The sequence below is a fragment of the Paroedura picta genome, chromosome 8 (genome assembly GCF_049243985.1).
Source record: "Paroedura picta isolate Pp20150507F chromosome 8, Ppicta_v3.0, whole genome shotgun sequence".
Lineage (NCBI taxonomy): Eukaryota > Metazoa > Chordata > Lepidosauria > Squamata > Gekkonidae > Paroedura > Paroedura picta.
Window position 1 is genome coordinate 96,789,855 of NC_135376.1, and position 13,021 is coordinate 96,802,875.

At 48.0% G+C, this 13,021-nt stretch overlaps 1 protein-coding gene across 8 annotated transcripts in view; it reads right to left on the minus strand.

The window, feature by feature from the left end:
* The window catches only part of ZMIZ1 (zinc finger MIZ-type containing 1), a 410,316-nt gene that overhangs the window by 296,402 nt on the left and 100,893 nt on the right, over window positions 1-13,021 (minus strand). For all 8 annotated transcript variants that reach the window (XM_077350898.1, XM_077350892.1, XM_077350896.1 and 5 more), the window contains one exon: window positions 5,353-5,479. The gene's annotated coding sequence lies outside the window, so the exon portion shown is untranslated. The remainder of the gene's footprint in view (window positions 1-5,352; window positions 5,480-13,021) is intronic.

Below are 13,021 nucleotides of genomic sequence, written 5' to 3' on the forward strand. Positions count from 1 at the left end.
GCTCTGGGAGACAGAACCGGGACTGAACCAAGGTCCCAAAACATAGGAGGAAGAGATACCCAAAGTCACATCTCAAACTGCCCAATTCTGAACCTGGACAACTTCACTCAGTTCATGCAGGAGACTCTTTCCAGAGAAGCCAGCAGGCCACAAGTAGGGTCTTGTTTTGCCCTGCAGGCAGACAGCTAATCTTTTGTTTGGCTTTCCTTATTTATAAGCCTGGACCGGGATAGCCCAGCCTACCCTGGTCTCAACCATGCTGGCACGGGATAGTCTTTGGATGGGAGACCACCAAGGCTGCTGAGCAGAGGAAAGCAAAGGCAAACCACCTCTGAATGACAAATCCCCTATAGGGTCACTAGAAGTCAGCTGTGACTTGATGGGAGAAAAACCCCACATTTATTTACATGATAAAGAGACCAGGGGCTTCTTTTTAGTCCCCCCTCCCCCCCAAAAAAGATGAAACAATCATAATCAAAGGTTGTTGAGTCCCAAAGCCGTTTTAAGTCCTCCTTGTGTAAATCTTCCGGAGAGAAGCTGCAGGCTGCTTCCCACCTTTCCCTCACCTGGAGAGCAGAGATTCCCGGAGGGTTCATTTGTACCTCTCCAAGTGTGGTTTTCTACTGCCGGTTAGGCACCGGTGTTGTCCTCAGAATCACTCGGGAGAGATGATCTCAGGAGAAGGGAATCAGAGCACGCAGTTCCAGGAAGGAGATCAACACGCCAGAGAGCAGGCCTCGAGCTCACAGTCATCTTCCTTTTTATAACCCCCCAGAGGACCCCACTCACGTGCACGGACTCTCTTGGCCAGGGAGCGGCCTCAGCTGTGGCTAGTCTGGACTCTTGAAGCAAAAGAAGCAGGGAGTCCAGATCCCAAGATGTCTTTTTCACAAGAAGAATGGTCAATGGAGGGTTTGGGGATAATCTGAGGGTGACGTAACACAAAGAAGACCAGTTGCTTTTGTTTTTTGAAGTGCTACTGTGAGTCCTCCTGACTGCGGCTTCTGTGCATCTTTGCCATTAGGTTGGCTTCTTCAGGGCAGGGATTAAGAGTCATGTAAGGAACTACTCTTTGGTGAGCCAACAAGCCCCCTCAGATTCCAGGATTCCCTACACTAGGGGTCAGCAACCGGTTGCCCCTAAAGCACCATTTGGCCTAAAGGGACTATCAGTTGCCAGTCCAGATGTTTAAAAAAAGAATGGGTGTGGGTGTAATGCTCAGTCTAACCTTTTAATCATGAAGTATCCTCAGGTTGCCAGCATCCAGGTATGCCCTGGAGAATTCCCAGAATACCAACTGAGCATCAGATGACAGAAATCAGTTCCCCCGGAGAAAGATGGCAGCTACGAAAGGTGTCTCCTTTCTTCAAAGCCTGATTTTCCTTACAAATCTAAGGCTTGCATTTACTGTTTATTTATTTCTATATAGAAGCATGCATATTTAAAGCAGGAATACCAAATATCTCAAAATCTGTAAGATTACTTCCTTCCTTCAGCAGCAGTCTGTTGTTTACCTTCCTCAAAGCACTAATTCTAGCATAGAAAATTGTGGGAACTGCAGAACCTACAGAATAATTGCATGCTACAAATCACCTGCTAAAAATCTAGCTGGCCTAAATCAATAACATGAAATATTTGCTTTACTAAATATCAACATATTAATAAACAGTGAGGCAATCTGCTACTAGCTCTGAGGAATTTCCTTCCTTTGTTGATGGAATATGGCATATTTATCTGGCAGAAACAAATTTTAAAAACTCTTGTCTAGAACAAAATGTACACGTTCAAATTCTTACATCTGGAATTTGTGTTTGACAGCTATTTACCCATGATCACGTGAAGAATGAAAATTACATCCATTAAAATTAGATTTTTAAAAAATTACAAAAAAGCAAGCATACAAGACATGATGCAGGTCCTAATAATTCTTTTAAATAGAATGCCTGCTCCTTAACAAATTACAAAGGTGCGGCAAAAATGGGTTGAAACCTAATTGCAGGATCTTCGCATAAATCAAGGCTGCCCAAGACTCTTATATTCGGATTCAGACAGGCTGGTCTTTCCCCCTTCTTACACCACCGAGATGTTTGTAAGCGAGGCATTATAGCAGGGGTAGTCAAACTGCGGCCCTCCAGATGTCCATGGACTACAATTCCCAGGAGCCCCCTGCCAGCATTTGCTGGCAGGGGGCTCCTGGGAATTGCAGTCCATGGACATCTGGAGGGCCGCAGTTTGACTACCCCTGCATTATAGCGTATTTCTGGCATCATAACTGCTTTCGAATGGTGACAGATTTCCAATCAATTGTAGGGGTGAAGAACCCCACATGTGCAACTTCACATGGAAACTATTGCTTATACTGCAGAGGTCCCCACGCCTCATGAGCTCATGGGCATCGCTGGAATTCTGACCCAGGGAGTCAGGCGCAACCACAAAACAGCTGCCACGGGAAGTGGGACCAGCCACAAAGTGCCTGCGGCAGGTGGCGAAGTTACATGAACAAGGGGAGCTGAGGTGCACAGGAAAAGCGGAAAGAGAAGTGAGAGAGGATACAACAGCTGCTACTGAAACAACAGTATTTTAACTTGCCCACCCAATGGGCCACTCAGAAGCCCTGGTGGGTAACTGCCCCTTTGGGCATGATCTGTCAACCGGTTATCGATCCACCTGACAGAATTAGGATCCATACTAGGATTGGGCGCTTTGGCGTCCACAGCAGCTGTTTGCGCCTGAAGCAGCCAGTGCCGCGGCATGGGGGGGAGGGGAGATGCACCTCCCCTCCCCCCGTGCTGTGGGATGCTGAACTGCCCAACCCTAATCCATACCGCATTTTACCAGCTTACAACACAACAAATGTGGGACCATCACATCCTAGGGATCCACATTTCTTGAAGGTCACCTATCATCATCAGAAGCAAAATATGTTGAACAATCCTCATCCACTTCACTTGGGCTCCAGGATTGGCATCATGACACAGCGACAAAGGATCATTGCGGATTTTATTTAAATATATCAACTCGTCAATCTTTGTGCTAGTAACTATTATTAATTTGTCAAAGGACAAACTCCTCATCAACATAAAACAAACATTGGGTCAATGACATGGAAATCACGTGTGTCTAATCCTTTTCTTTTTTAACCCAAATTTCAATCCTGCTGTACAAAAAGATGAAATGGCTTGCTTAATCCCACTGATAGCAGAACCTAGGGTTCAGTTTCTAGGGTAGGAGACAAGAAACTCCAGCCCACAACAAAATACATTTTGGCTAACCCAAATCCCCACCTTCTCTTTCGCTTGCATTCTCCTCCTTACAAGTAGTTGGCCTCCTAACCATTCCCGGAGAGGAGAAACTGGAGAAGGTAAGTGGGCAGTTGCCTAGCAACCATCAGAAGCAAAACAGGAGGAGGAGGGAGCTCTATAGAAGGGTTGCCTAGCAACCATCTGTGGCCTCCTATTCATTCTCTCCAGCCAAGCAGGAAGCTGACTCCACACCATCTACAGAAGGCAGCACTCCTTCCCTTTCTGTGTCTCCCTCCCAGATGCCACAGAAGGCAATCTTCTCAGAATTACACCATTCAGCACCTTAGCCAATCAAGTTCCTTCATACCAAAGTTTTCACTGCTTCTTGTTCCAAACCACTTTAAATATCTATTGATACTTTCCATGAAGAAATATGACAGGGGACAAACATAAATGGAAGACAGAACTTTGTTTGGGTCCTGATTGGAAAGAAAGGTGGAGTATTATTTATTTATTTAAAACACTTTCCTGCTCAATTAGGGCCCACAGAGAACTTTACGCTGATATTTTAAGTCAATTGCCTTCTTTTTTTTTGTCTTAACCAATAAAACCATAAAACTTATGGCACCAGAACGAGATTCAACTTCATGTAGCAGACACATTTTACTAGGATGCCACTGAAAACGGGCCAAAAGTTTCCACCTCTGGGTTGGGGACCGTGGCAAGGGGCTTTTGAGACAAGGGAGAAGAAGCACTGGTGATTTGCCTTCCTCTGCAAAATCTTCCTAAGCAGCGCGGGCTTTGGGGAGGGGCTGGATTTCAATGGGGGGCATAATGCCATAGAGTCCACTTTTAAACAACACCATTTTCTCCAGATGGACTGATCTCTTTTGCCTGAAGGTAATTTATAACCCTAGAAAATCTCCAGCTACCACCTGGAGGTTGGCAACCTGATTTACAACTAAGGGATGAGGGGTGATCTACCACTGGCTTGAAAGTGCAACAAAAAGACTGGCAGAATAAAAGAAACCAACTGGCTGAATCATCATCTAAAGACAGTCTACACCTTTCAAGCCCAGCCCGACCCTGCTGAGAACATCTGTCCATGCTCATGGGTGGATGTGCAGAACAGCTGAAGAAGGCTGCCGTTAGAACAAGGGTGACCCTGAGTCTGGTTTTAATATTAATGACTTTATGAGGATTACTGGAAGGGAAGGCAGAATGGGATAGCCTGAACTCAGCGGATCTCGGAAGCTAAGCAAGGTCGAAAGTACTTGGGTGGGGGACCACTAAGGAAGACTTTGCAGAGGAAGGCCACGGCAAATAGGGTTGTGCGCTTCGGCCGCTGAAGTGGCCATTCCAGCCTGAAGCACATAGCCCTAATGGCAAACCACCAGTGCTTCTCCCTTGCCTCAAAAGGCCCTTGACAAAGATCAGCTGTGACTTGGTGGCATTCAATGCCAACATAATTGCTGTCAGCTGGCCATGCCCCCTACTACACCCCCTGGAAGTGCCACCCCCACCTGGGCTAATAGGCAGGTTTTAGGAGGACTGAGGGGGGAGAGACAGAAGGCGGGTTAAGGCGGGAGTAGGCGTGCAGGCTCCGCCCCCTCCCAGGCACAGAATCCACGAGAGAGCTCACTCATGCTCAGGAGGGGAGCAATGGAAGCAGCTGGCTCCCTAGCTTGTGGCTGAGTCCATTAAGGCAGGAGGGAAAAGGCTGCGGACCCCCCCCCCTCCCCGCAGACCTCTGGTTGGGAATCCCTGCCCTAGTCTGACCCTCTTAACCACTGTACCATACCAGCTCTCCCATCATCTCACATGAATCCTGGATGAGCCGTTCATGCCCACTTCAAATTAGCTCAACCAACACAAAACACAACTAAAAGTTATCATCGAAGGGACGTGGAGGCTGCAGAGTAGTGGCAGAAACCGCCATGGGGAAACGTTTTCCTGTGATGCGTTCTGGGTATTCTTTATTGCTCTGCTGATAATGATCCGAGTCCCACCACCCAAACATGCGAGAATAGTGATTGCAAAGCACAAGAGCCCAATTTCCGATTCCGCATTAGAAACACCCGCTCTTTATACCCCAAGAGAAAATCTTTACCTTTAGGCCGTTCACCATTTAGGAAGGAAAACTACGGGTCGGATTTGAGTGCCACGCTCGGTAATGCTGGCAAGACGCACAACTTGATGCCAACCTGATCTTTTCCAGTTAATTTCTTAGGCACTTCCTGGAAGGAAAAAACAGGACGCATTAAAAAATAACATACTTCATTGTGTCCTGCAGACCCGCAAAGAACCCACATCAGTGTTCCCAAGGGCAGCTATACCTTCCTAAGTCTATTGAGGTCAGTGACCTTTGAAAGGTGCAGCTTGGTTTAGCCTCACAACAACCCTGCGAAGTGATTCATATTCCCACCAGCTCCACTCTCTAGCCAAGGACCGATGTGACCGACAAGGCAACCGGCCACTATAACACCTTGGCTAAGAATCTATCTTTGCTCAACAACTTCGACCTACAATGCCTTGTAAAGACAACGGCAGCTTCATTCAGCAAAAAAGTGGAATTAGCAGCTCTCTGTACTAGATGTTGCCGTCAGGGTTATGCGCTTCAGCTTGGCTGCCTTGGCGATCACCAAAGCCCAAAGCGGAGCATAAGAGGGCAGCGCCACGGCGTGGAGAGGAGGGGTGGCACCAGCTGCTGCGCTGTCACCACCCCTCCTCTCTGCGCCATAGCACCGGTCAGTGATCGCCGAGACAGCCAAACCGAGCCGAAGCGCACATCCCTAGAAAGGGTGCCCAAAACCCCAGTGCAAGCTCGCCATCTCTAACTGCTATGCACCAATGACCTACATATTGCATTCACGGGGAACCCGGGACAGAGTCGCCCAGACCAGGAAGCCAGGGGCCCCAAGCACCATGCTTCGTGGAACAGGATGCAGCCCACTGGACTGATGAGGATCTCACATGTGCTGTTCTTTTTGACAAGCCACTTTCTTAGGTGGAAGATTTGCTGGGTATGAGGAGGCAACTGAGTTTTTTCCCCACTGCACTTCGAGACGGAGGTTCCTTCGTGATGGGCTGTGGCTCAGTGGGAGGGCCTCTGCGTGGCACGTGGACATTTCTGGAGATTCTGAGGGCGGAGCCTGAGGACAGGTCTCAGTCAAGTACAAGGCCATAGAGCAGGGGTGGCCAAACTTGGCTTGCCAAATCTCCATGGACTACAATTCCCATGAGCCAGTGCTGTTCTGACCGAGCAGCGATCTCAGGGCTCTCTCAGTCTCACCTCCCTCACAGGGTCTCTGTTGCAGGGGGAGCAAAAGGAAGGTGATTATAAGCCACTTTGAGGCTCCTTCTGGTAGAGCAACACGGCATATAAAACCCAGTTCTTCTTCTTCTCCTACGAAGTCCATGCTAATGCTGAAGAATTGGGAGGACCCAGTACTCAGGGAACACTTGGTTTAGTGGGATCTCAGGGGGTTTCTCCTGCGCCGCTCCCACCACATCTGCCTGTCTCCTGCCTCTCCGCCACTCTCAGTGCTGCTTGAGGATGGCGTGTTCACCAAGATGCCTCTCCAGACGGTGAATTGACGGCAGCTCTGCATACTTTCTAGGAAGCAAATTCCACCAGGGTCAGTGAGGCTCATTCCAAGGGAGGCTCTTAGGGTCAGGCAGCTCGTCTATCTGAAATCGTTCCACTACTTGCTTCTACTATTTACTTCCATGCTTGGAGGAACTGAACAAAGAAACCAGGTTTTACCTAGATGGAAAGGGTGCGTCATTCCAGAAATTTAAGCTCCCGCACTACTCTTTGAATCACCCTACACAGGTGACATCTGGAAATGAGGCATATTGACAATACTGACAATACAGCAGTAGGTATGAACCTGGATTGCCAACTCTAGGTTGGGAAATTCCTGCTGGGGCCTGGTGGGGAGGGCAGTGCATAATGCTGTGGAGTCTACTCTCCAAAGGAACCATTTTCTTCAGGGGGACCGGTCTCCACAGAATGGAGGCCAGATGAGATCTCCAGGTCCTACCTGGAGGCTGGCAACAACAGTTGGAGACCTTGGGTGGTCTGCTGTGGCCTGAATGGACATCCTGAATGCAGGAAATGTAAAGGGTGCAGGGGGGGGGGTGTCATGAAGAGAGCGCTCCCCCCTCCCTCCCGTCTCTGCCCGTGTTTCTTCTCCACCTCAGCAACTTGCAGAAGAGCTGAAAGTGCTGTTTGTTCTAATTGCCTGGAATTTTGGCAAGAGCCGCTGGGATGCCGCTCGTGTTTGCCCGCCTGGACATTTATAACCTTGCAGCTGTGCTCTCCAGGTCTCCTCATGCCACAGTAAACCAATCTGGGCCGGCAAAAGTTTAGCTGGCTTTTTTTTTTTTTTTTGGTCACTGACTGTTTCTTCCCCCACCCCTCCTTCCATCATCATTTCTATAAAAAGGAACCTCAGGAGAGCACTGATCTGATGGGGAGGAGACAGATTTGTTGCTGTTGGAAGCCCAGGGGAAACGGCTGCTCCAAATACAAGACTCTCCCCGAACACACACACACACACACACACACACACACACAGAGTGGAATAGTGTGATCGCTTAGGGTTGTGCGCAGTAGCATCCGACTCGGCCGTTCCCCCCCCCCGCAACGCAACGCTGGCTGCAGCGGCCTGGAACGGCCGAGTTGGATGCTAACGCGCACAACCCTAAGCGATCACACTATTCCACTCTCCCTGTGTGTGTTCGGGGAGGGTCTTGAATGCCACTTCCGGGTCTTCCAAGGTGGCGACGTCACTTCTGCGTCTTTACCCAGACGTTCCATCAATATGCTGTGCGGAATCACTTCCCCTCCCCCCCCCCAGTAATCAGAGGGGGCATTGAGAGCCAGTTTGGTGTAGTGGTTAGGAGTGCGGACTTCTAATCTGGCATGCCGAGTTCGATTCTGCACTCCCCCACATGCATCCAGCTGGGTGACCTTGGGCTCGCCACGGCACTGATAAAATTGTTCTGACCGAGCAGTGATATCAGGGCTCTCTCAGCCTCCCCCACCCCACAGGGTGTCTTATTGTGGGGAGAGGAATGGGAAGGCGACTGTAAGCCACTTTGAGACTCCTTTGGGTAGGGAAAAGCAGCATATAAGAACCAACTCTTCTTCTTCTTCTTCTTCTTGAAGGCGAGCACCAGCGGTGTCAGGCAAATGGCAATCCGAAAATGTATCCTTGGCGACCTGCAAGTCCAGGCACGCAACGCTTGTTCCGGTTGCCAACTTCTAAGCGGGTAATGGAGATCTCCCCAAATTACGTGTCATCTCAGACTGCACAGACTAGTTCCCCTGGAGGAAATGGCAGCTTCCAAGGGCAGACTCCACTGGACCCTGCTGAGGCCCTACGCCCTTCAAGCCCCCCCCCCCCAAGCGCCCGGAATTTCCCAACTGGGAGTCAGCAATCCTCTCTTTGTGGGAGAAGCCCATAGGGCAGGGGTGGCCAAACTGGCTCTCCGGATGTCCATGGATGACAATTCCCATTAACCCCTATCCGCATGGCAGGGGCTCATAGGAATTGTAGTCCATGGACATCTGGAGAGCCACAGTTTGGCCACCCCTGCCCTATGTCATCTCTTTTTAAATGCACCTTTCTGGCTCCAGAGTAATGGATCGTCACGTCTGGGTTGGCTCACAGAAATAACTGGCGGGGAAGCATCTGAAAGCCTCTTCGGCCTCCCAGCCACCCCAGAAGCAATTTTTGTATTGTGGTCTAATATTCCCTTGAAGATGGGCAAGGGCCAATTTCCACTCAGTTAGGACTAGTACATTTTTGGGCTTGTAATGCTTGGTTGTCAGGAGGAAAATAATAGTGTTCTTCCCCCACGAAGCCCAAGGTTAGGAGTACAAAATAGCAATGCAAGGGGAGTTGCTTATGGCAAATGCTGCTTCTGTCATCTTGGCCACAGATTACTGCTCCTCAGAGCCTACAAAGGATGCTTTGGTTGAGGAACCTCCCTTGTTCTAACAACCTGAAAGCAGAGCCCTCCCTGAGCAATTCTGACCCCTTGGCCTATCATGGCTCATTTTTTAAAAATTACACTAATCCAATGTTTCCAATGGCCTTGAGTTATACCTTCTATAAGCACGTTAACGTCCATGGATGCAGAAGGACCTAACTGTTTTGGATTGCATGGCCAGTCTCCTAAAGACCCTGCTTGTAAAATAGCATGAAGACTGAAAAAGTGACACTAAATTTGACAGATCAATGAGACAGTTAATGAGTATTAAAAATACAGAACATATTATGACATATAGACCACCTTTCTCACTTGGACTCAAGGCAGATTACACAGAGGGAGTCCAAACAACCAGCAGATAGGACATCCAATGACCACTGCACCAGGAATTAGGGTTGCAGAACCAAACAGAAGTTTAAAGCCAGAAGCCAGAACTGAAGCATGTTCACATGACACATTAGATCACAGGTGGCCAAACTGTGGCTCTTCAGATGTTCTTGGACTAGAATTACCTTACCAGTGCTGGCAGGGGCTCATGGGAATTGTAGTCCACAGACATCTGGAGGGCCACAGTTTGACTACCCCTGCTCTACAGATGCATCCCCACTGAGCCCCCTTCCCAAACTGCACCCTCCAAACCAGGGGTAGTCAAACTGCGGCCCTCCAGATGTCCATGGACTACAATTCCCAGGAGCCCTTGCCAGCATTCGCTGGCGAATGCTGGCAAGGGCTCCTGGGAATTGTAGTCCATGGACATCTGGAGGGCCGCAGTTTGACTACCCCTGCTCCAAACCTTCAGGAATTCCCCACGGGTAGCCCTACAAAGAATTTGTGTTCTCACTATCGCTCCTTGTCCCATAAAGACACAGAATTCCAAAAAGGAGCAGAAATTGAATGGGGGGGGGGGGACACAGAACTCTGCTCTGTATGTCCACTGATTCATTTGACAATATTCTTTAGAAATTTTGACAGCTATGATGTTTTTTGTAAAAAAAACTGAAACTCTCTTGCTGGCCCATTTCTCCGTACCCCAAATTAGAGTAACAATTTTGAGTGCAGACTTTGCGTCACCGTGCCTGAAGTCAAGCTGCCACTGTGACTTCATCTGTAACTTTGTTTTATAAATAAACCATATAAATAAGCTCTCTTTGATTGCTCGGAGCATCCAGCATTAAGTGCCGGGGCATAGCTTTAGGCATAATTGTACAACTGAATTCATCAGCTGCCTAATTATCATGCATTTTGCATTTATTTCTGCCAATTAAAAAAGGCAGAAACTATTAACAACTTTTACATAAATACCGTATTTGTTCTCTGCAAAAGACATGAGGCTAATTTGCCAGCGATTAACCGATTATCTAATTTTATAGCTGTCATTCTATAAAATGCTGGTTTGCCCCACAGCAACTAAACAACAACAACTAGGAGAAAATACAGCACATTTTTTCGTAGAAAAGCACCACAGTTTTGGCTTTGGAGACCAACTTAAATCTCTAAGGCTGTGGATCTCTTAATCATGGTGAAGAATCTGGGAATATGCAATGTGCTGAATGATTCCCTTCACCCCTTGATGGGGCATTTCCCTCCCTCCTTCGGTATCAATTAACCAATGGTTGCACATTCCACATTCACTGAGAAAACCATGGATGTTATAAATCCAGGAATGGAAACTATGCTTTGGCAAGGGCATCCCTAGAAAAGTCCAGCATCACTTCCAGGACCTTCCCCCCTCAAAAGTGAGACCAGTCCTTTTAAAAATCGCCCAAAGTCTATGGTTTTAACATAAAGCTTCTGGTGATTCCTAGAGAGAACTGACATTGCTTCTGCCCACACACTCCAGAAGTGAAGTCACACAGTGCTGGCGGAGATTTTCTTTCTTGCCCTCCCAGAGGACACATGGTAACTGGATGACCTTGACCCAGGCACTCTCTCCTCCTAGCCTACCACACAGGGTTCTTATGAGGATGAAACAGAGAAGAATAATTTTTAATGCTGCTCTCGGTTGCCACTTGAGGGGAAAGTGGGGTTATAGAAATCTAAGTTAAGGAATACATTTTGGGTAAAGGAATACATTTATTTCAAACCAGACAACGGTTCCAGAGGAGGGTTTGGGTAGAAGTTAGGGAGGGAAAGCAAGTTGTGTGTGTGTGTGTGCCCCCCCCCCAAGGGTATTATCCTTTTAAAAGTATTTTGGATTTTGAACTTACTCTGGTGACATTTCTCAAGGACATGTCTCTGGATGTCTCTGCCTATGTTTCGGGACACCGTTTTTTAGGAAAACAAGGAAAGCAGCAGGGGCTGCACTCCCAGACAGAATAAAGCAATAATTACCCTAATTAAAATGGCAACCTGAATAGGCAAACTAGATACAGCTCTCCAGTTTAGCAACAATTCCCAATTAGGTCTCCATGCAGAATACATTACATGGTGTGTTTACATCTTCTGCATTTTTATTTAATGCTGCAAGACAGGCAATTTAGATCATAGATTTTAATGGGTTCAGCAAGGACAATTAAAAAAGGAAAATAAATACCTTTTTAAATTTTGAATTATATATGTATTTCTCATGGGTACCAGGAGAGGCAAGAAGAAAAGCCAGCAAGGTCTGCTTTCAGGCAAATACAATGGGCTTTACTAACATAAACGCCAATAATAACTGTATCTAAAAGCACTTTTTAAAAGAGTACTTGTAATTTCTTCCACTTGAAATGTTTTCCCACCTACAACAAATGAAGCAATTACATCCATTGCACTTAAACAAATCCTTGCACATTAGGAAAAGTCAAGGCTAGACCGATAATTATGGCCTAGAAAGAGTTCATAGCACAGTGGGGCCGACCACTGACCTCATGACCTCTCCCCATTGCCCAGCCCTTTCCCTTTACCAGCCAGTAGTCCCCTGTCAGCCTTGGTGCCACTGGCTGACCTGATGCGATATAACAGAAGGGCACAAAGATTTAGGCAAACCCCGCATGGGGGGAGGAAAGGAAACGGCAGCTGAAATTCTACAAACACATCCCTGAAAGCAAACCCTGCTGGATAAAACGCATTTCATTCCTAAGAAGACCTACTTTGGGTTGTGATCTTCATATCAACCACCGTTTGAACAGAGAAGTAAGTTGTATTGTCTCTGCGCATACGTTGCTACCAAGAGAATCAAATCCTTGATATCTCCTCCCCACAAATTTCCAGGAGTTTCCCAGCCGGGAGCTGGCACAAGGCCAATAGTCCTCCCTCGGGGTACTCACTCACTCACTCAGCAACAAACACACACAAATAATGTAGCTTTAAGTACCAACTTGTTGCACCAAGGCTTCTGTTTACGTATGGAGGGAGGCCACAAGTCCTGTGCCCTCCTCACAGTCTCCACTGCCTCTCTGCTTTGATTGCAGACTTCCAGGCCCTTCAGATTGGCCTAGGAAAACAGTTAGAGCTATGACAGGGGTAGTCAAACTGCGGCCCTCCAGATGTCCATGGACTACAATTCCCAGGAGCCCCCTGCCAGCGTTCGCTGGCAGGGGCTCCTGGGAATTGTAGTCCATGGACATCTGGAGGGCCGCAGTTTGACTCCCCCTGAGCTATGATGAGTGGAACCCCAACCCCATCAGATCTCAGACGCTAAGCAGTCTCACCCCTGGTTTGCCTTTGAATGAGACCACAAAGGAAGTCCGAGGGCGCTACACAAAGTTAGGCAGGCCACATCAAAACATCCCTAGCGTAACAACTCTAGAGGGCAGGGGGGCCAAACTGTGCCTCTCCAGATGTCCTACCTGGGC